The sequence below is a fragment of the Mobula hypostoma genome, chromosome 17 (assembly GCF_963921235.1).
Source record: "Mobula hypostoma chromosome 17, sMobHyp1.1, whole genome shotgun sequence".
Taxonomy (NCBI): Eukaryota; Metazoa; Chordata; class Chondrichthyes; order Myliobatiformes; family Myliobatidae; genus Mobula; species Mobula hypostoma.
The window spans coordinates 33,111,782-33,134,098 of record NC_086113.1 but is presented as its reverse complement, the minus strand read 5'-3'; the positions used below and the strand labels follow the sequence as shown (position 1 = coordinate 33,134,098).

Below are 22,317 nucleotides of genomic sequence, written 5' to 3'. Positions count from 1 at the left end.
AAATGAACTGCAGATGATGGAAATTCAAGTGAAGAATGTTTGACTTCTTTATAAATGTTTCATTCTATTTTGGTAAAACTTGAATGATAGCAATTAACTCATTTAGCACACATAAGTAATTTAACTCAGATTCTTGTTCACTTTCACCTAGATTTGTGCCTCCTTTTTCTTCTGCAAAAGTCATCGCAACATTAAATACCTGTGTAGAATACATGAAGTCAGTGAGAAAAACACATTACCACATCAAATAAAAATACAACATTTTGTTCTGGTCACAGTAAATGGGATCCAGAATGTTTTCACTCCAAGATTAAGGTGTCTGTTCGTTAACAATTCCAACAGAGAAAGCCAATGGCTCTGTTTTCTAATACTTAATATGTTTCTTGGCAAATAATCTGGAATGTCCACATTAAAGACACGAGAGGTGCTTTGTGAAAAATAAAGAATTTTGAAAATAATATGAACATATACATAATTGTTGATACCTAAGCATTCAAATAAAATAGACTTCAAATGCTTCAAATAAACTTCTATCATGCTAAGAAAAAAATGTATGAGAGGTCATTTATTTAATTAGAATTAAGAAGCATTAACCAAAACTTTCATTAATGAAACAAGAGGACATCGGCTTATGATATGAGGAATGAGTTTAAAAGGAAACGTTGGGAGTTTTGTTTGATACGTTTGGTGCTTGGAAGTAGGTACAGAGGAGATGTCAGGGGTAAGTTTTTTTATGCAAACAGTGGTGAGTTTGTGGAATGGGCTGCCGGCAACGGTGGTGGAGGCGGATATGATAGGGTCTTTTAAGAGACTCCTGGATAGGTGCATGGAGCTTAGAAAAATAGAGGGCTATGGGTAACCCGAGGTAATTTCTAAAGTAAGTACATGTTCGGCACAGCATGTACTGTGCTATATGATTACATGAATCTTTTATTCAAGGAAATATAAAAACATAAATTGGATTTATAAGGATTATGTTGGACTGAGACATAATATATATAGGCAATACATTGATTCAGATCGATGTTTGGTGAAACAATTACGATCAAAACGGAGAGTGGGCCTATACATTTCAATGGTCTGGATTTTCCAGAGGGAACCTGTTGCCCACACATTTCCAGTTCCCCTGAATTTATCTTCCAAAACCCGAAAAGCCAAGATGGACCCAGACCACAGGCAATGCAACTGAGGCACAAGAATAAGCCCAGAACCAGGCCCTCCTTCAGAAACCTTTGCAAGCCCAGACCTCTACCTTGGCTGTCTGCCAATGCTGTCAAAATATTTCAGCAGCAATCAGAAACATATGAAATGCTTTAAATGTGAAATAAATGAATCTATCGATAAAAATGGTTAAACATAAAACCAAAATAAAAACACTTAAGTACACTTTCTCCCATTACAGCCATTTATCTGAATGCCTATCAGCCAAATAAACCAGATTGCTACAGTTAATTGCGGGCAGACAGGCACTAAGCCATTTAGTAACCTTCTCTGACTAACCCTCCAACAAGCAGTTGCTGTCATTTTATTCAGGTGTCTTGTTAAGATAATAATCTGATCGAGAGTGTTACTGCTGGGGTAATGGACAACGAAGATATCCTTGAATGTCAAGAGAAAGTAGTGAAACTTCCGTTTCATGAAGATATACTTTGTCAATTGTAATGGCGTGATGGTGATGTGAAAATTATCATTTGAATTAAAATAAGGAAAAATCTTGGGTTTGGCAATGGAGTGCATCCCTGCACCCCTTCTGTGATCTGAGCAAGTGGTGAGATGTCTTCAAGTGAATCTCCAGAGTTTAGCATCCACTGTAGTCCGTGAGCCAGGACCCCAAATTTGGGCCACCAGTACCATCTGAAGGGAATAATTCTTATGAGGATCTTTGGCAAGGCATACACCCCTAGTGCTAGAAAATATGGGATATTGGTGGGAATATAGCTCAGACTATATGTTTTTCAGAAAAGTTGTTAAAATTAGCATCTCTACAAATGTCATCTATTACTGGCAGTGACGACACAGTGACTGTACATTACATAAGATGTACTTCTGTTTTCATGTTCTGTTTCACATTGATATCTTGTATATAACCATTTATATCACCTTTGCAGCAGGTGTTTTTTTCACCAGCAATGTTAATGTGATTTTTTTTCTGTTTCAGGTACTGTGGTAGTGGGATAGTCCTGTGCAATAGAGGAGAGAGAAGAGTAGAGTAGATTTAGATCTGGAGTAGCTGAATCACTTTGCTTCAGAATGGAGAGCCGTAAGTACAAAGAATCTATTAAGAGGCAGTGTATCATACACGGGAAAACATCAAAAGAAGATGATGACCATTTAGTTAATCCTCAACACTATAAATCCTGGAAATCATTACTTAAAGCAACCAAAGTGAGAAACTATGCCCCTATTTTAGACATTACTAAAGAACTTGGAGAGAAAGAAGTCCCAAGAATCTACTATCACCGAAAATGCCAAAGTCTCTTCACCATGATGAGAGACTTAGTGACTCTGAAAAGGAAAGCCAAGGGAAGCATTACTGATGAAGCTGGTGTGAATACCTGTACATCAAAAAGGCCAAGTAGGAGATCTTCATCAGAAGCAAGGGTGTATGATCAAATCTGCATTTTTTGTAATATGGTGAAATTTCTGAAGGGCTCCAAGTCACGTGAAAAGCTTACACAAGCTGTACAACTCAGAGCTGACCAAACACTACGAGAATGTGCAACTCAAAGGAAGATGAAAAGATTCTAGCAGCAACAAGCAGAGACATAGCTGCTGCAGAGGCCCACGATCATGTTTCATGCTATAAGGATTATACCAGAATCAAGGAAAAGGAACCCAAGTACAAAGAGAATGACGATGAAACAGATGGTGATGAACTGTATAAAAGGATTGAAAGGGAAGCCTATAAAGACCTTTTCAAGTATATCAGAACTGATATCATACCCAACAAGATGATTGTACAAGTACTTCTTTGGTCACAAAACTTGAATCTTTCGTGCTATCTGGTGGAGTTCCACTCCTGCTAGATTCTACGAGGAAGCACATTTGAAGGAAACTGGAATCTGAGCTGGACAATTCAGTAGATATATTTCCAGATGACAAAGGAAAGTTGTTAATGGTTCCTGAAAGTGTATCATTAAGGAACGTTGTCTTGGAAAATCAAACTCTACAGAAAGAACTCAAAGTTTAGAGGGCCGACGCAACCAATTTCAAGCAGTAGAAGAGCAACTCCCAGGCAACTCTGGACAGTGGTTGATGGAATGAACTTGTTCCAAAGAGTGAAAGGTGATCAAGTTAATTTCAGAGATGTTGCCACAACAATTCTGGGTATGGCTCTGAGGGAAGGCAGTCAGAGTAGCAGAATAGATGTTATGTTCGACACATACAAGGAGAACTCTATCAAGAATAGTGGAAGATCTCTACGGGTTGAAGAGACTGGTCATGAGTTGCAAGGTATCACAGGCACACAGATGGTGAGGCAGTGCAGGAGCTTCCTGACCAAAGTCAGTAACAAAAATAGTCTCATTAGCTTCATAGTCCATGAATGGAGGAAGGCGGAATACAGAGCAAAGCTACAGGAGAAGATTCTGCATGCAACTGTGAATGACAAATGTTACAGGATCACATTTCAAGACAGCGAGGAGGTGCCAGCTCTTCAGTGTCAACAAGAAGAAGCTGATGGCTGCCTACTTCTCCATGCTGCCCATGCCACAAGAGAGGGATACCAATCTGTAGTGATCTGCTCAGAAGACACAGATGTCTTTATCATGTCTTTAGCATTTTGTGACCAGATTGAGCCCCCATTGTGCCAGAAGTGTGGCTCTAGAACCCGTACAAGGCTTGTAGACATCAGGAAGGTGGCTGCCACTGTTGGCATAGAGGTTTGTAGGGCTCTCATCGGGTTGCACGCATATACAGGATGTGACACCATAAGCATTTTTGCAGGAAAAGGGAAGACAAGTGCCCTAAAACTTCTGACCAGCAAGAGGGAAACTCAGGACACGTTCTTGGAGTTGGGTCAGGAATGGGACCTCTCCCCAGAAAGGATGGACAAACTGGAGGCATTTACACGTCTCCTGTATGCCCCAAAAGCATCGACCACCAAGGTCAATGAACTCAGGTATCACCTCTTCTGTGCCAAAAAAGGTGAAATCGAAAGTCATCAACTCCCACCATGCAAAGACTGCTTAACAAAACAGGCACAGCAAGCCAGCTACCAGGCTGGTATATAGAGAAGATGTTTGGAGAAGAAACCACAAGTGCCAAGCCCTGTTGGCAGAGGATGGAAGATGGAGAGAGAAGAGGAAGCTGAACAGTTGGTGGTGCACTGGATGGAAGGCCAGCCAGCACCCGATGCCATCCTAGATCTACTGGCCTGTAATTGTCCAAAAAAATGTTCACTCCCAAGATGTATGTGTTTTGCAAATGGTCTCAGGTGTACTGACATGTGTAGATTGGCAGACTGTGAGAACCAGGCATCCACCTCAGAGAGTGTGGAAAGTTCAGATGAAGATAAGGAAGATGTGGAAGACTTAAAAAATTATTATGATTATTAATAGGTTATGAAAGTATGGAAAGCAGTCTTTGATTAAATATATTCATTTTACAACCAAATGGGACCTAGGTTATGGCCGTGCGGAACCCCACATTTGAATTATTGTACTGTAATTCTATATGCTATGACAAAAGCTTAAGATTGTTTTGATTTGGTACAACAATATGGAAAATACCACGACATTGATAAAACTCCAGAAATCTCTGCAAATGAGGTTTTTTTTTACCTTTGAGGGGGGGCGGTAACAGTTTCTGCTGTACTGATGTTAATATAGAATATATACAAAAAGTGATTCCTTATTTGAAGTAATAAAGCTACCACTGGTGCAATACTATCACATATTTTCTAACTCTAGAGATGTATACCTTGCCAAAAATCACTATGAGCATTATTCCCCTCAGATGGTACCGACCGACCCTACTGGCTCACGGACTATTGGAACTTCAGAAAGTTTTTGACAAGTACAGGCCATTTGGCCCAACAAAGCATGCCAAATTTATATTCACATAGTGTATTGAAATAACTATCGAGCTTAGGTTTGAAAGTCTCTAAGGTGCTACTCTCAACTACACAACTAGATAGTTTGTTCCATGTGTCCACAAGTCACTGTGTAAAGAAATGGTTCCTGATGTTAGTCCGAAATCTCCCTTTAACTAGTCTCCTCCTTTGGCCCCATGTCTTTGATGATGGGTTAATTTTAAGCAGCAGCTGTGCATCCTAACAATATGTCTGGAGACAACCTCACTTGATCACCCTCTTTCTCCTCTTGATGTGCAGTAGACAGGGACAGCCTGAGCCTTTACTTAGTGATGGCTCAAGGCGTGTCCCTACTTCAGGCTTTTAATCTATTTTCAGGTGCTGTTAGTGATTTATTTTGTCAACCGTGCATGTTCTTTGTGTGTTGACATGTTACATACCTAATTAGAGGAATTGATCACAGTCACAGAAAAATACAGTACAGAAACAGGCCTTTTGGCCTATCTAGTTCATGCCAAACCATTTAAATTGCTTACTACCATTGATTTGCACCCTGACCATAGTCCTCCATACCCCTACCATCCATGTACCTATCGAAACTTCTCTTAAATGTTGAAATTGAGCTTGTGTGCACCACTTGCACTGGCAGCTCATTCCACGCTCTCATGACCCTCTGAATAAATTAGTTTCACATTCCCCTTAAACTTTTCATCTTTCTTCTTTAACCCATGATCTCTAGTTGTACTGTGCAGACACAGTACAACTAGAGGAAAAAGTCTGCTTTCATTTACCCTGTCTATACCCCTCAAAATTTTGTATACTTTTATCAAATCTCCCCTCAATATTCATAATTCGAAGGATTAAAGTCCTAACCTATTCTATCTTTCTTTATAATTCAGGTCCCCTAATCCGAGCAACATCTTAGTGAATTTTCTCTGTGCTCTTTCAACCTTATTTACATCTGGTGGGGATGAGTCATTTTCCGAGCTATGCAATTTACTTGCAGAACTTTCATCACCATACAAGAAGACATCATTAGTGTGCTGTTAATTTTGATGTATCCTCTAAATGCTTACTCTTTAAATACAGTACTTATTATCAGCTGATTGGTCACCATTTTGGAAACTCATTCGTGATGTCGGGAGGAAATCTCATTGCTGATCAGTTGCGTGGCGAACTTAGTGTGTTTTGGTCTGGAATTTTGTCCGCATTGGATCATAAGTAGAATTAAGGTCTACATGTCTTGTTACAGAATTTTTTGTGGAAAACCACACTTCTAGGAATTCCCTTGCATGCCACATTTTTGCTTGTGCCATGACTTTCACTGATGCCTACTTCTCTCCTGCTTATATTATGTTCATCTTTATTTTGTTTTAACACCACCAATCAATACGTTTCCATCTTACAAACAGTAGTTTACATTTTACTAAATTAAAGAAGCAATTTTTCTGCAGTTTTGTATCATTCATCTGAAATCAATCACTATGAAATTTCAGTTGTTTCTTCTGAATCCATGCTCTCTTGTGGTTGGGCAAAGATATGGTCCTTGGCCAAAAGTAAAGGTAAAGTGGATAAAAGCAAAGAAAATAAGACAAAACATTCTCCAAAAGAAGCTAATAAATCAGTAATTATCTATGCAGAAAAACCTTCACAATTTGGTGGGGACATTGAACTATCACTCTACTAAAAGTGGCAGATGGAACAGAAGACAAACTAAATATTATTGATACTCTGCTGGTCACTGTACACCAAATCCTGCCAACTCAATTTTCAGTAAATGAATTAAGAGTCCAATGTGGTTGACCAATTCTATATTCAGGAACCAGTAAAACGTGCTACAAATGACCTTTTCTTTGGTGTTTCATGTGGAACCAATGGACTTGAAAAGTAGGTATGGATTCATTCTTTAAGTGTATTCCTTTTTGAAAGAGCTTTAATCAAAGTTCCTACTCTGACTGGTAATGTGTTATGACTATAGTGCCAATTATACCCTGCCAGATGAATGATGTACTAATATGTTGTATTTCAGAACTGTCTTTTATATCTTTAATTTCACCTGAGTGAAGTTTGTACTGGTATTGCTTTATTACTGTCACTTGTGCCAAGATACAGTGAAAAGCTTGTCCTGCACACTGTTTATAGGATGAAATCATTACACGGTACATTGAGCGAGAACAAGGTAAAACAATAACAGTGCAGGACGAAGTGTAAAAGTTACTGAAAAAGTGCCAGCCCCCAACTCAGTACAGAATCCAGCAGTGCACAGCCAGCTCCACCATCTCCTTTGCCGGCAACCCTGAGGCACGAGGGCCTTGTCCAAGCAACAACCGAGTCAACACAGTTACCCCACTCTCCAGTGAACCTGTGAATCAGACTCGTAGTATTCTACCTTACCAATATCCAACAGGGTCCAGCAATCAAAAGAAAAAACATCTAAGCCAATCATTTCCACTCTGTGTTGGATCACATACTGCCTGGGTGGCTGAAGCTGGCTGCACATCCTCAAGCAGACTCAAAGTTGGCACGCAGTGAACTCTGTGGTCAACAGACTTGAATCCTCAAGTGCCAGCCTTAAGTCTGTTCGAGGTGGCTGAAGCTGGCTGCAACACATCAGCAGGTGTGTTGAGGACTGTGCACCAAAGTGGACAATTAGGTAAGATGGTAGTCTGCACGTCCAGTTCGATCGCTAGTCTGCAGCTCACTAGTGAGGTAGAGCTGCTGTACTTGATGTTCTTACTATCCAGCAGAGTCTTGCGATCATAAAAAAGACATAAAGGATGAACAACCGCACCTCTGTTTTGAACCAGAGGGGGGATGCTGTGTCCAAGCACGCCACCGTCTTACCAAATTGTCCACTTTGGTACACAGTCCTCAACACACTTGCTGATAAAGTCCTTGTTGGCAGTGACATAGTCATCGAGGCTGGCAGCTGAGTCTTCGAACATGAACCAGTCTACCGACTCAAAGTGGTCACATAGAATGTTACGTTTCCTCAGACCCACACAGCACCAATTGCTTTTCTGGACTCTCCTGTTCCTATTCAGTTTGTTTGTCGGGAATAGGAGCAAAAGCCTGGTGGTCTGATTTACCATAGTGTGGTTGAGGGATGGCTCAATAGGCATCTTTGATAGTTGTATAAAAATGGTTGAAGATGTTTCGGTCCTCAATGGGACAGGAGACGTGCTGATAATTTCATGGTACCATACTCTTGAAGTTGCCTCATTGAAGTCACCGGCAATGATGAAAAGGGCCTATGGGTATCCTGATTCAAGGCTGTTGACCACAGAGTATAGCTCGTTGAGTGCCAGCTTTGAATCTGTTTGAGGTGAGATGTAAACTGCCTTCAGGATGGCTGAAATGAACTCCAGTGGTAGGTAGTATGGGCAGCACTTCATCATCAGATACTCCAAGCTGGGTGAGAAGGAGCTTTCCAGAACCAACATGTCTGGGCACCACGAGGAGTTCATTAAGAAACAGACCCCTCCGCCTCTAACTTTCAGTAATGTTTACAAAAACATAGCTATATTGTAACTTCACAGTTAAATAGGTTTGTGTTATCAGATAAAAGTAGAGATAAATTTAACTGAATAAATGTAAGAGGTGGCTTAACATTTCATGTTTTATTTTAATCTATAGGTTTTCAAAAGACCAAAAGAATATGTAAGTACCAACCAGATCATTAAGATTTGTATATTTGATGAAGAATTTTTTTAACTTGAGAAAGCAATACACAGATGCAGATAATCAATATAGGTGCATAAAAATTCAACAAATCAAAGTACAAGATCTTTGAAAAATAATGATAAAATTTTGAAGCCCAAACTGTTGTTATTCTCTCATTTAATGGTCATTTAACGTTGTTATTCTCTCACTTAATGCTTTAATGGTCATGAAACTCTGTGTTAAAGTAAATCAGTTTCACTGGTATTTGTTTGTGAGATCAATTTTTCACATAAATAATGACTATTTTATTTTCTGTTATAAAACGTGATTGTTAGAGAGACTGGTTGGCGTTTGAAAGATGAGTGAAGTGTGAGGACTGATACCATTCCATACACCGGGCAATGAAAATACAAATAATTGGGGAACACTCAGTGCCTGGATCTGGAAAACACATTCAACTGTTATTCTCACACCAGTAATGGGGAGAGACTGGGAAATGATTTGGTGCATTGGAATTCTACACTTGGACTAGCTATGTATACATGTGGAATCAACTGTTCTGCAGGAAAAATGTTTGATTTCTGTGGAGGTCTGCGAATTCCAGAAATTACAAATAGTACCATTGTGAGACAGCCACCATGTTCAATATCACTTCATCACATTTTATGTGTAAAAAGTCAATTCTGTAGTAAATTTACTGACATGGAAAATCCTGGAATCATAATCACAGCTTTAGCTTTGTGGCTATTACAAATAGACATTGGCCAAAAATATTCTGTCTCATTTTTTAAAAATTGGATGTGTAATTAAATGATTACAGAGTAAAGGCCTACTTAATAACCTCCATCTGGTCATCTAATCAATCATCAAACTTTAAACAGTTGCTCTGAAATACATCCACCATGACGTGCATACCAAAGACATGTTTTACAGATGGTTCAGAGCTGGTTTTCAAGCATTCAATTGAAAGGTCATTTGTCAATTAGGTGTTAAAAGAAGAATCTGGCATCGATTTCATGCTGGTTTTGCTTACAATCAGCAATTATTCATCACATGTATCATATTTTTGCGAGACCTAAAATAACTCACTAGCAGGCTTCATCTTGGGTTCTTTATCTAATGTTGAATCTTCTGCGCAACAGCATACTTAGCAAACAAAGAAATTGCCTGTGAGTTTTCCATAGGATAAGTAAGGTAAAATAAGGTATTTTAGGTTGCTGTGATGCCTTCAATTTATGACTCAAAATAAACACTTCCTTGTAGATTGCACCTTGGCAGTGATGGATGCAATAGCAGCAGCTGTAGAGGATAGACAATAATGTAACAACGCCAAATAACCGCGTTACTTGTTAGTGTTAACCAACGTTACAGATGCCAGAATTGCATCCCTTTTATAAGATGTGCAGCAGGGAAGGAGAGTCGGCGACTGTCTTCTGGTCCTCATTTTGTAAGGTAATCATCATAAAACCTGCAGACTTATTTTTATCTGATCAAGAAATACTCAATTTGCCAAGAAATTGATCACTGCATAGGTTCAATATACATTCTTACGTAAGCATTTTTCAGTCACATTGTATCTGTTCACACATTGATACCAAAAAGAAAGTTTTATCAACAATATGTGGTAATAAATTCATAAGTCTGTTGAATTCGTAGTGCTGCTGCAAGTTACAACTCCCATATACATTAAGAAAAGTGTTTATCTCTCTACACTCTTGCTACTTTGCCTGAGTTTTCTAGCATTGCCTATTTACTCTCCTCAATTCCGAGCATGTATATTTTTAAAGTAGCTTTTAATCGGTGGAGAATGGAAGAAACAATTATGTTCTACTGAAAGATTTAGTGGAAAACTACACATTTCTGAGTACACAAAATAATTTAGCAGACACCTGTGGGTATAATGGGACCAAGACAATTTCAAGGTCTCAAGTACTAGTGGTGGAAACGTTTGTCAATTTAATGCTAAGCTTCACAATTCATACAGAAGCAACTTGATGAGGAACCAGAGCCTATAAAATCTCACTTCTAAAAAAGATTTCAAGGAGGTTGAGAAAATAAATATATTTTATTAATACTAATACAGAAGATAAATAAATAATTAAAATTCAATACTCCAAATGTTGTTTTTACCATTTGACATAATTTAGTATTCTCTTTTTATTGTCATATTTAGTTTTGGATTTTTTTTTCCATACATGGTTAAAGAAGTAAATTCTTTTTAGCCAAAACAGAGAATGTTAAATATACATGTATACTTGAGTACTTTTTTCAGCTTGTAAATACTATTCAATAAATGGGAGATTATTTTGTGCCCCAAATGGCATGCCTCTGACAACCAAGTCCAACTCTCGGCCTTCATGTGTGGCTTAACTACAAAGCCCAGCGGAACTGTTTCCACTGACAAGAGAAGGGGCAAAGGCGGACCACTGGCGCCTCAAAACCGGTTGCTTCAAACAAGTCGGGCTTGTCAGCCTTGGAGAAGGAAAACTCTGATTTTAAACCTCCGCTGCCTTGCAGCCATACCCACCCAAGGGAAAGGCTTCTGGAGTAAGCCCCAAGGAAGAAATCCGGAGCCGGGGTCCCTCAGGCAGTTTGATGCTGTTTACAACTTCACTCTGGCAGCCTCTGCGACAACACTGGTGCCAAGCTGTCTCGGTGCTTGCCCTTCCCTTGGGCTATACCAGTGACGTGGAGAACGGGAACTTGCTGCACGAGCAACAGCCGGTTCTTCAAATCTTCCCGGCCAGGCTTGCACGCTGGAGAGGACACAGTCCACCAGAGGCACAAACCCATGATCCCCTGGGATCGACGGCTGCCTGCTACTATGTTGTTTATAGTCTCCCTAAAGGACATGAGTGAACCTGATAAGTTAGCGTGACAAATTGTGACAAATTCATGTCATTATTAGCAAGAACTAGTTGTTTATTCTAGATACGGTTAATTAATCAACTAAGTTTAAATTTTACAGCTGCTATAAATTCTCAAGATCATTTGTCTAAACGTATCCAATATTGAAAGCACTGCAGCACTTTATCCAATAAAATTATACTGTATTACCATCAGCAACATTTTCATCCTCAACGTTGCACAAACCTGTTTCAATTGCATTATATCAGTGTACTGAGTATGCATATGCTAACACTAACAAATCTAGAAAAGTTTCAGATAGACAGCAATTTCATTTTAATAAAACTATTTTAAAAACTTATTACCATCACAATCTAAAGACTGCTTGGGCTGGGTCTGACCCCTTCTAATCCTACCCCTTCATCCCCACGTTTTCCCTTGAGCAGCTGCAGGTTCCTGTAAATGAGGTCTGGTAGGTTTTCCACTCTGCTCTGGAAGGATTCCTACCTATCTAGGAAATATTCTGTCTTGGGCAGGCAGTCAGTCTTGAAAAATAAAAAAAACACTGCGAAGTTAAGACCCTTCAGAATGGGGAATAGGAAGTACAGTTTTCACTGATACTTCCTCAAATTTCAAAGTTCAGAGTAAATTTATTACAAGGTACATCTACATCACTTTATACAACTCTTTCATTTTCCTGTAAGAATTCATTTTCTTACAGGTATACTCAATAGATCCATAATAGAGTAAGAACCATAACAGAATCAATGAAACACCTCACCAACTTAGGTTTTGAACCAATGTGTAAAAGACAATAAACTATGCAAATATAAAAAAGAAAGAAATAGTCATAATAAATAAATCAAGAACATGAGATGAAGAGTCCTTGAAAATGAGTTCATAGGTTATGGGAAAATTTCAATGATAGGGCAAGTGAAATTATCCCCAAACATTGTGGGGTAATAACTGTTCCTGAACCTGGTGGTGAAGCCATGATTCACCATACCATTGATATGCCAAGTGTTACTATTTTAATTTATATTTAATTAAAAGAAAACAAGAACATTTAAGTAAAAATATAATGCTGCATGTTTACTTGGTCAAATGAGCTGAAGGGCTTAATGAGAAGTTCTCTGGTTGTTCCACTAGATGTCCCCATTCACTGCACATGTGTCTGACACACTTCCCACTCACAAATGCAGAGGGCACCATATTAGATTCTGTCTGTTGGTGTACCAAAGAAACATACAGCAAATCCATTCTTGAAACCTTTAAACTGTTCTGTGATGGTCAGTAAATTTTCAGCCACTGCTGTTCCATTGTGACAGAAGGGCTTGAAAATAAATGAAGAACAGAATGAAGATAAAATAAATGGATGCACGCAAAGTCCCAATTAAGTTGCAAATTGTATACACTATTCTGGTTCAAAATAATTATGGGCAATAACAACTAAGAAATTGAACAACTTACAGTAGAAGTGACAAAAAATCATTGTAGTGAATTAACCTGTTCCTCCGAGTAAATCCAAAGTTAAAGATTTGTTTTCTGTCTTTCCTGAAAACCTCTTGTTTGGAATTGAGAGTGCCAGTTTTACAACTATTGATGACAGTCAGATTAAACATTTGACCCAGCAATGGAGTTGAGAGTGCACATAGAGTTTACATTTCAAAGTGTATCATCTTGAATTTTTTTCACAAGACAATTTACAAGTAATATAAATGTAGAGGATAAAATGGGTTGTCGCATATTGAACAGTTGTAAATGTTGTGAAAGTGTTTCCGCCCACCTTAGTTACAAATCTGAAATTCAAAGGTTCAAAGGTTAATTTATTATCAAAACATATATCCATATACAACACTGAAATTTGTATTTCTCCTGATGGCCATGAAACAAAGAAAGAACGTGAAAGTCGTTCAGAGAGAAACATCAGACCCACCCCCCCCTTACAAAAATAAATAGAATCCTGATCATCAACCCCCCCTAAAAATGAACAGGTACATCAACCCCCAAAAAAAACAACCTCTCCCCTGCACAAAAAACTAACAGAACACAATCAACTCCCACAACAAACAGAAAATGAACAGGTGACCAAAAAAAATTTGGAGTATATTCCTGATACTTGAATTATTATTGCTGAATACCTGATACTTTCTACTTGCTTGCTGTCCACAGATTCATCTCAAAAAAAAATTTATGTCCACTGAAATAAATTTAACAATTATTTTGTTTGGTAATAAAATCTGGCACTTTCAGTATATGCCAAGATTTTCTTTGAGCAATCTTTTAAAGTTGCAAAAAATTATAAAGATTATGTTAAGAAATTATTTGGGTATATTGAGGATTTTGTCTGCCTAAAGAGAAAAGCAATGGCATTATGAGACTTCATACGCTAACTTTAAATTGGCCAGAAAAGTTCTTCTGAGGGTTATTTATTTTCCAATCAGATTCAATCTTCAAAGTGAAATCCCAAAATGGCATAAGTAATGTTAAGAAATTCCATAGCAATTGAATACATGATGAGCTTGAAAACAAACTATATTATAATACTGTATTTTACAGTTATAATATTTATGCTTTCACTTGCATGGAGAATTCACAGACAATAGGAAATATCAATTCGTTTTACTACTTTTGCAAAGATTGTTTTCAAGCTTCTTTCTAAATTACTTTAGTGGAGATATCAATTCCACGCTTACAATTCAGTTCATTGGCCTGCCATCAATTAGCCTAAACACTCACTTGATCTTCCACACCTTTGCTGCAATTTATGCTTTTCACAAAATGTACTGTTCTAACTCAACCTGATTACTCCAATACAGTGCACAAAACTGTGAACTTCATCATTCAGAATAACTTTATCATTCTGATTTGAAAACATTTAGTCACTTTGTCATTGTTACTGAGGGATTCAGTTCAATGTTTTAAGTGAATATATTATCAAAGTACATATACATCACTGGATACTACCCTGAGATTCTTTTTTTTTGCGGGCGTACTCAATAAATTAAATAACCATAATAGAATCAATGAAAGACTGCACCAATCAGTGTGCAGAAGTCAACAAATACAAAAAGAAAGAAAAAATAATAAAAATAATAAATAATCAAGCAATAAATATCGAGAATATGACATGAAGAGTCCTTGAAAGTGACTCCATTGGTTATGGGACCAGTTCAGTGATGGGGCAGCAGTGAGAAGAAAGTCTGACCTAGATGGTAGGGACCGCTGATGATGGGTGCTGCTTCCCTACAACAATGCTATGTATAGATGTGCTCAATGGTGGGAGGGGATTTAACCGTGATGGACTGGGCAGTATCCACTACTTTTTGTAGGATTTTCCATTCAAAGACCTTGGTGATTCCACACCAGGCTGTGATGCAGCCAGTCAATATACTCTCCACCACACATCTGTTGAAGTTAGTCGAGGTTATAGATGACATGCTGAATCTCTGCAAACTCAAAAAGAAAGCAGAGGTGCTGCTGTTCTTTCTTCGTAATTGCACTTACTTGCTATGCCCAGAACAGCTCCTTTGAAATGATAACACCCAGAAGTTTAAAGTTGCTGACCTTTGGAACCTATAAACACCATCATCGTAAGGACTGAAATAGTCCATGAACTATCACAAGCATCACAAAGAGAGTCAGGGACTGATAACGTCTGCTGGCTTTGTTGACGATGCCCACATATCCCGAAAAATAGATGAAAAAGACCCCTTGGAATAGCACAGCCTCAAACCCAACACCAAAAATTGCCACACAATGAACAATCTGCTGGAAGAACTCAGAGGGTCAAGCATCATTTGGAAGGGATAAAGAATTGTCAATATTAAAGGTCGCAACAATGCATCAGGATTGAATGTGAAGATGGAAGAAAACCATCACAGAGAGTGCTAGGGCATTTTGAGGGGGTTAATACATAAAGCAAATAACTTCAGCAACTGACTTCAGCCACCAATCTTCAAATATGAATATATACTGTAGGTTAAATTTAAAATGTAGCTCTGAACAATGGGTTCATAAAAGCCATGAACCACAGTTATTGGGAAGGTCAAACAATGCTGATTAAAATGCATTTAGGTGTCTGTGGTGTGTGTGCGAATTGGGAGGCGTGAAGTTTTTGTGCAGTTCAAAGGAAGCATTGTGGATGCATTGTAAATATGGAATTGTCCTTTGATCTTTAGCACGTAAAATATTGTGTAGCGATGGGTTGAGCAGAACTTCTTCCTCTGAAAGGGTCTCCATATGATGCTTGTTGAGTTTAATTTTGCTCATCTGACAACATCAGGGGGCTTGTCTGGGATGCCGTTGCAACCCATTGTGTGGCCAGAGATCTCAGCAGTCAAAGTGGGTGAGCACTTTTTAAATTAGCACTTGCACTTGTTCGGGTTGGTAAGTATTGGATCACTTGGTATCTTGACCATGGTGGAGCGCTAAACTGGTAGATATAAAAGTCGTGTATGTGTGTGCATCCATGTGTGTTTATGTAAGAGGCTAAACTTTGTGGGTTAATTTGGTGAGACAGGGCCATCAGTTGCGAAAGGTGGTTATTAAAGGTTGGGGATGCTAGTGGGGGCGTGTATACTCATTCTGGGATCTGTAATTTAGCATACGGGTTTGCGAATGTGTGTGCTTTGGTGCAAAGCACCACAGATGCAAAGGAATACAGCAGGAATCATGAGCTCAGACTCGCATAAGTGGCAGATTGCAGAATCACATACTCTATGGTTTTAAGTATGTATTGTTTAACTTGTATCCATCATTTATGTTTTGTGTGGTTTTGGAATTAGTATGGAGTTAATTCAGGGAGAGGCTTTACCCAGATGCTATCTGTTAGGATAGTACCTGTTGAGGTCAGGCAATGTCAGGCTGAGAACCTTGATGATCCAAGTCACCCTTGACATTACTTACGACCATTCAGAAGCACTTTACTCCTGGGAGAAACAGAGCATTTTGTCAGAGTTGCCCTTATTTTAAGTTGCACGTGGGAGCTCAAAATTCTTGCGCAAGTTCGAGGCAATTGTTGAAATTCACCCTAAAGATGCACGCTAAAGGTATCCATGTGTTGGTAAAATTGAAGTGCCCGAGGAATATGTGGGATATTATGGCCAGGGGAGTACAGGGTGGTACGTGGACATCTACTAGGAATGCCAGTAATGAAGACAGATATGACTTTTTTAAAGGGGAAGTGTGGCAGCGACTGTGGGGGAGGTGAGAGAAACCGGGGAGTGATAATGTCAGTCATTCAGAGAGCTGAAGAGCCAGCCATGGATTATGCAGAACGTAAATATCGAGTGTATGAGGAGTACTCAGGGTTGGATAATGCAGGGAAAGACAACCCAGTCTTCCTGAAAATGCTGAAGGAAGGACTGAGCCCAGCCCACCAGAAAGTTTTAGATTTGGAGACAGCGGAGGAATCGACCTACTCCGCAATAGTACCATGGGCCATTGAGATAGACCAGAGGGAAAGAGAAGTTGTAAAATGGTGTAGTGAATGTAGCTGCCATGACATCATGGAGAACTTGCTTTGTGTGCCAGCAGCTGTGTCATATAGCAAGGAACTGCTGGAATAGATGTGGGAGGGTAGAGGAGCTAATCTGTTACAGCTGGGGACTTCTCAGGCCATGGTTAGAGGCAGTGCTCTGAGAAACGAGGAAGGTGTGAAAATCACTCACCAAAGCAGGCAGAATCCACAGCAGTGCCCTCTCTTTCCAATTTGACTGTTGACTAGATTACAGAGCTGGTGAGGTCAGACAAATGGCTGATGGCAGCCTCTATTGCCAGTGGTGGTCATTCATGGATGTACAGAAGAGGTTTATTAGGGGGGCAGCAATGTGAAATGTTAGTGGACATGGGGGTCATCAGTATTGATAACTGACCTACCTTTGGCTATGATTGGAGAAGTGATTTACATTACCAGTGCTGGAGGCAAAACAATGAGGACAGAAAGAAGTCAGCCCCAGGTACGTGAGATTGAGGGACTGCATCTTTTTGTAGATTTCTGGTTGTGCCCAAACAATGAAGGTACTATCCTGGGAACAGACACACTGAGTAAGGCCAGCACAATCATAGGCTCAGAAAAAGGAGAAATAATATGGGCAAGACATGGACAGCGAACATGTGAGACCTACAAAGCAGCTAACATGGCTTACATTCAGCTAAACAGCCCACAGCAGCTCCAAGCAGAGGAGAAAGACAGGGCGATGTGCTGGAATCATGTCAGGAGGCCCCAAGGGGAAGGTCCACACAGTCAGGAGCTGTTAGAATTAGTGCAGCTGCCTGAGGTGATCACAGTAAAGGCTCACCAGAAAAGGGAACGAGTGGGCGGACGTCAGTGTGAGGTGGGCAGCGGAAGAAGAAGAAGCAACAGAAGTTACAAATGTACAGGAAGTAACTACAACTGCCAATTTAGTAAGATTACATGGAGATGTGAAGGACCAAGCACAACAATTGCAGCACATTGCTAATCACAGACAGCCTGAGGGAAAGGAAAGTCCTCCCACAGCTGCGTGTCAAGTCATGGTGACAGTGTTGCCTGAAAACCAGGGCTTGGTCCCAGATGGGTAGGGCCACAGACGGTACTTTTGACACTTATCTCTGTGTGCAGAGTTGGCAAGGTTGCCAGCGGATTCAGGTTAAAGCGTACAACTCACCTTCTTGTCACCCCACCCCCCAGACAGAGCGGGAGATCAAATATACCCAGTAACAGTGTCATTGCAAATAACCCAAGTGATGAACACCAGACGGCTGCACCAGACCTGACCACAGCTGGTGGAAGCAGATCCACAGCAAATGTGAGGGCAGAAGGCACCAGGAGCATGTCAGAAAGTCACGAATAGCATGTTAAAGTGTAATGGTAATGGCGTCTGAATACAGTCACCTCCAGGCTGAATGGGGAGTGAATACAAATGAGCTGGGCCCTTTCGGTGGTTGGGGCAGTGATTGACTGGACAATTTGGAAGGGGTGCCACCAGGAAGAGGTCTTTGCAGTCATTCAAATAGAGACCACCCAACCTCTCCTGTGCATTGATGAGAGGGCCTGTGAGCCTGATACATTAACTTTGCTAGTACCCCTGGAAAGAGAGAGTTTTAGCTATCAGAGAATGAAGGGGTGAAGATAAAGAATGTGATTAAACTGCAATCAGCCAGCAGGGAAGGAGGCAACAGGCATATGACTGACGAAGCTGCATTTTTAAAGACTGTTGTTCAAAATACTGGAACAACCTCTCTGCTTAGAACTTGTAGGTAGCCATTGGGGATGATAGGGTAGATGTAGATGCACATAGAGTAATTGGGAGGGATTCTGAAGCAGGGCATTACTGCTGGCCCTATTCGAGTAGATCCTCCTTTAGGATGCCCTTTCCTGGGACACATTTATTTTTGTCCAGGAAGGCCAAGAGGAGGGACTGTTAGGGTGTTTTGGGGGTTAGCACATATAGCAAATAATTTCAGCAACTGACTTCAGCCACCAATCTTCAAATATGAATATAGATTGTATAGAATGCAGCTCTGAACAATGGGTTCATAAAAGCCATGAACCACAGTTAATGGAAAGATCAGACAATGCTGATTAAAATTCATTGAGGTGTCTGTGATGTGGGTACGAAGTGGGAGGCATGAGGTTTGTGTGTAGTTCCAAGGAAGCAATGTGGATGCATTGTAAATACGTAATTGTCCTACAATCTTTAGCACATAAAAAGTGTTGTGTAGCATCTGGTCGAGCAAGCCTTCTTCCTTCAAAAAGGTCTCTGTATGATGCCTGCTGTGTCTCATTTTGTGGAGTAAAGACACTGCTTCATATCTCCCAGTACTTCTCTCTAGTGACTTTGTTCATGCGACTTAAGGGGAGTGGGGGAAATGGGAGACGGGGTACTGTGAGTGATTGATGGACCAAGGATGGGTGAAGGATGATGGGAAGTTTAACCCAAGTAGGGGAGGGGAAGGGGTGGAGTTCAGAGACTGAGGTGGGTGTACAGTAGGATGTGGTGAGTAAAAGAGATATAGATGGAACCTGCTGTGGTGGTGAGGGGGTGGGGGTTAGGATGAAGGTAGAAATAAGAGGGGTGATTGATAAGTTCATGGCCTAAGGTAGAAGGAGTCAATTTTAGAAAACCTAGCACATTTATATTTCAACATAGTCCCCTCCTGCTGTACACACTTAGTCCAGCGGTCGTGGAGCATACGGATCCCTTCTTTGTGGAAGTGGTCCACAGCAGGGGTGATTGATACGTTCGTGGCCTAAGGTAGAAGGAGATGAGTTATTAACTTCAAACTTTCTGCATTATCACTCAAAGAGTTGAACTGCACATGCATGTAACAAGAGCGTCTTAGACCTCCAGGTGGTCCACAGCAGGGGTGATTGATAAGTTCGTGGCCTAAGATAAAAGGAGATGAGTTATACAGCTCTCGTTACATGAACATGCAGTTCAACTCTTTGAGTGAAAATGCAGAAAGTTTGAAGTTTCTCCTCATCTCCTTCTACTTTAGGCCACAAACTTATCAATCACTCCTGCTGTAGACCACTTTCTGGAGGTCCAAGACACCGACTTCTACAAAGAAGAGATCTGTATGCTCCACAACCGCTGGGCTAAGTGTATAAATGTAGTAAAAATAAATGTGCTAGGTTTTCTAAAATTGACTCTTTCTCCCTTAGGCCATGAACTTATCAATCACCCCTCAGTGTCTGAGGTGATAAACAGGAACACAAAGAAATAGCAGTGCTGGAATCTGATAAGTAAGGAAGAAATGATTAGGGGGCGAGGTAGGCAGATGGAAGCAGAATAGGGGAGGTGAGTTAAATAGGATAGGATAGGATAGCTGATGGAAGGAGTCGGGAGGGGAATAAAATACTGCTGCTAATACAATTTAACACTTGGATTTCCTGTCTGCTATGCCTGGCTTCCTGTCTCACAATTTTCTGTCACACTTAACCAAACACAAACTTATCCCACAATATTTCTTTCCGTGACCTTTGAAAATATACAGATCATTTGGAATGTATATTGCACTCTCCAAAAGTTGATCAGATTCCAGTATTTTAAAATATTTTTATATACTACTTATTGTAACTTAGGCGGGTAGAGCACTCCTTATCTGAAATGCTTGGGGCCAGAGGTGTTTGAGATTTCAGAATTTTTTGTATTTTGGAATATTTAATGAGATAGCTTGGGCTCACCATCATTTCCGACTCTGAATTTATGTGCTACTGTTAAGGAGACAATGTCTTACACGTGTCCATCACACATATATACTGATGCAGCCATTCAGCTTGTTAGATTTTTATCAGTGATGATCTTAGTAAATTCAGCAATGAATTCCTCTGCTGATTCGTGATCAGCAGATGCCTGATCATTACAAATCTTTAAAAATTTAGTGCTGTGCCTTTGCATAAATTTCTGAAACCGGCCCGCTGAATGTTCGCAATTACCTTCAATTTTCAATTTGTTGTGATAGACCTTTGCTTGTTTCATGACCACATACCATTAGGCAGCATATGTTCACTCTGACACTGACAAATCCACTCTTTCAATACATGAGCAAGCTCTTCATTTTTCACTTTATGCAGAGTTTATCTACTTTTCATTAACTTCTGTTCATTACATATGCGAGGTTACTTCTCAGAATTGTCTGTGGTGCGCGAAGACCTGCGCGTCACCTGGGAATTTCACAGCGCCTTGGAATTTTCTATTTGGAACGTAATATCAGTGCTCAAAAAATTTCAGGTTTTGGATAAGGGGTACTCAACCTGTAGTATTTTTTATGTATTGCAGTGTACTGCTTTTGCAAATTTCACAACATGTGTCAGTGATTATAAACCAAATTCTTGAAGTCATCCAGTCCATAGACTTGAGACCAAAGTACCAGGCTGCAGTATTAGGGTTGACTCCATTCACCTACTATCTATATATTTGAAGCTCCCCTCCCACCAACTCTGGTTGAGGCATTAATACAGATGCTTTATCAAACCACATAATTGGACACAAACTCTCCCATGGAATTATTTTGATTTATTCCCAGTGCCCTATCCACTATTTATCCCTCATGCTATGTTAGAATATCTCATTGCTATTTGTGCTAATTTGTTGCACCTAAGTTGGCTGCCGACATCATAAAATGTCATACTTCAAAAGTGTCTCAGTTGACACAATACACCGTGGTGACCTGAACTTGTGTTAGTAACTAGATTTCTTTCCTTTTTATTGAGTTGCTTTCCTTACTTCTCAAAAGAAAATAACACCAGAGTCCCAACAATTAATGACTTACACATCCCTGAACTCCATCCCATTTGTGATTTTTGATTGAACAGCAATTACAAGACTCTCAGAAGCTTACCAAAAACAAATCACAATTACTAGGAATTTCAGAACGTATAAGTACAAGGGGTAGTACTTCATAATGATTTTAAAGAGACATTATCTGTAGTTGTAACACCATGGTGATTCAAGCCATTAACAACACGAGTTCTATATTAGTGCGCATTGAAAGTTCAACAATGGGGATATATATTTTATATCACTAGTGAATTATTAAGAAAAGGATTTTGATGTGAAGATGATTTTAGGAAATGTATCTCGTTTCAATAAGATGATAAATTTCAGATCTGATTTCCACATCATCAGTGAGGAACACCACCAATATTGTCTATTGTCACCTTGGGGAAAACAAAACTTCAACCTAGTTGTGCAGTAATGTAAATTGATTCACTTATGTCACCATAATTTTACATAATCCTTATTTCTTTATTGAGACATTAATATTGGCCTGACACAACCAGTTAC

General features: G+C 39.7%; 1 protein-coding gene across 1 annotated transcript in view; it reads right to left on the bottom strand.

Moving 5' to 3' along the window:
* The window catches only part of LOC134357922 (myosin light chain kinase 3-like), a 207,110-nt gene that overhangs the window by 149,498 nt on the left and 35,295 nt on the right, over positions 1-22,317 (bottom strand). The window lies entirely within an intron of this gene.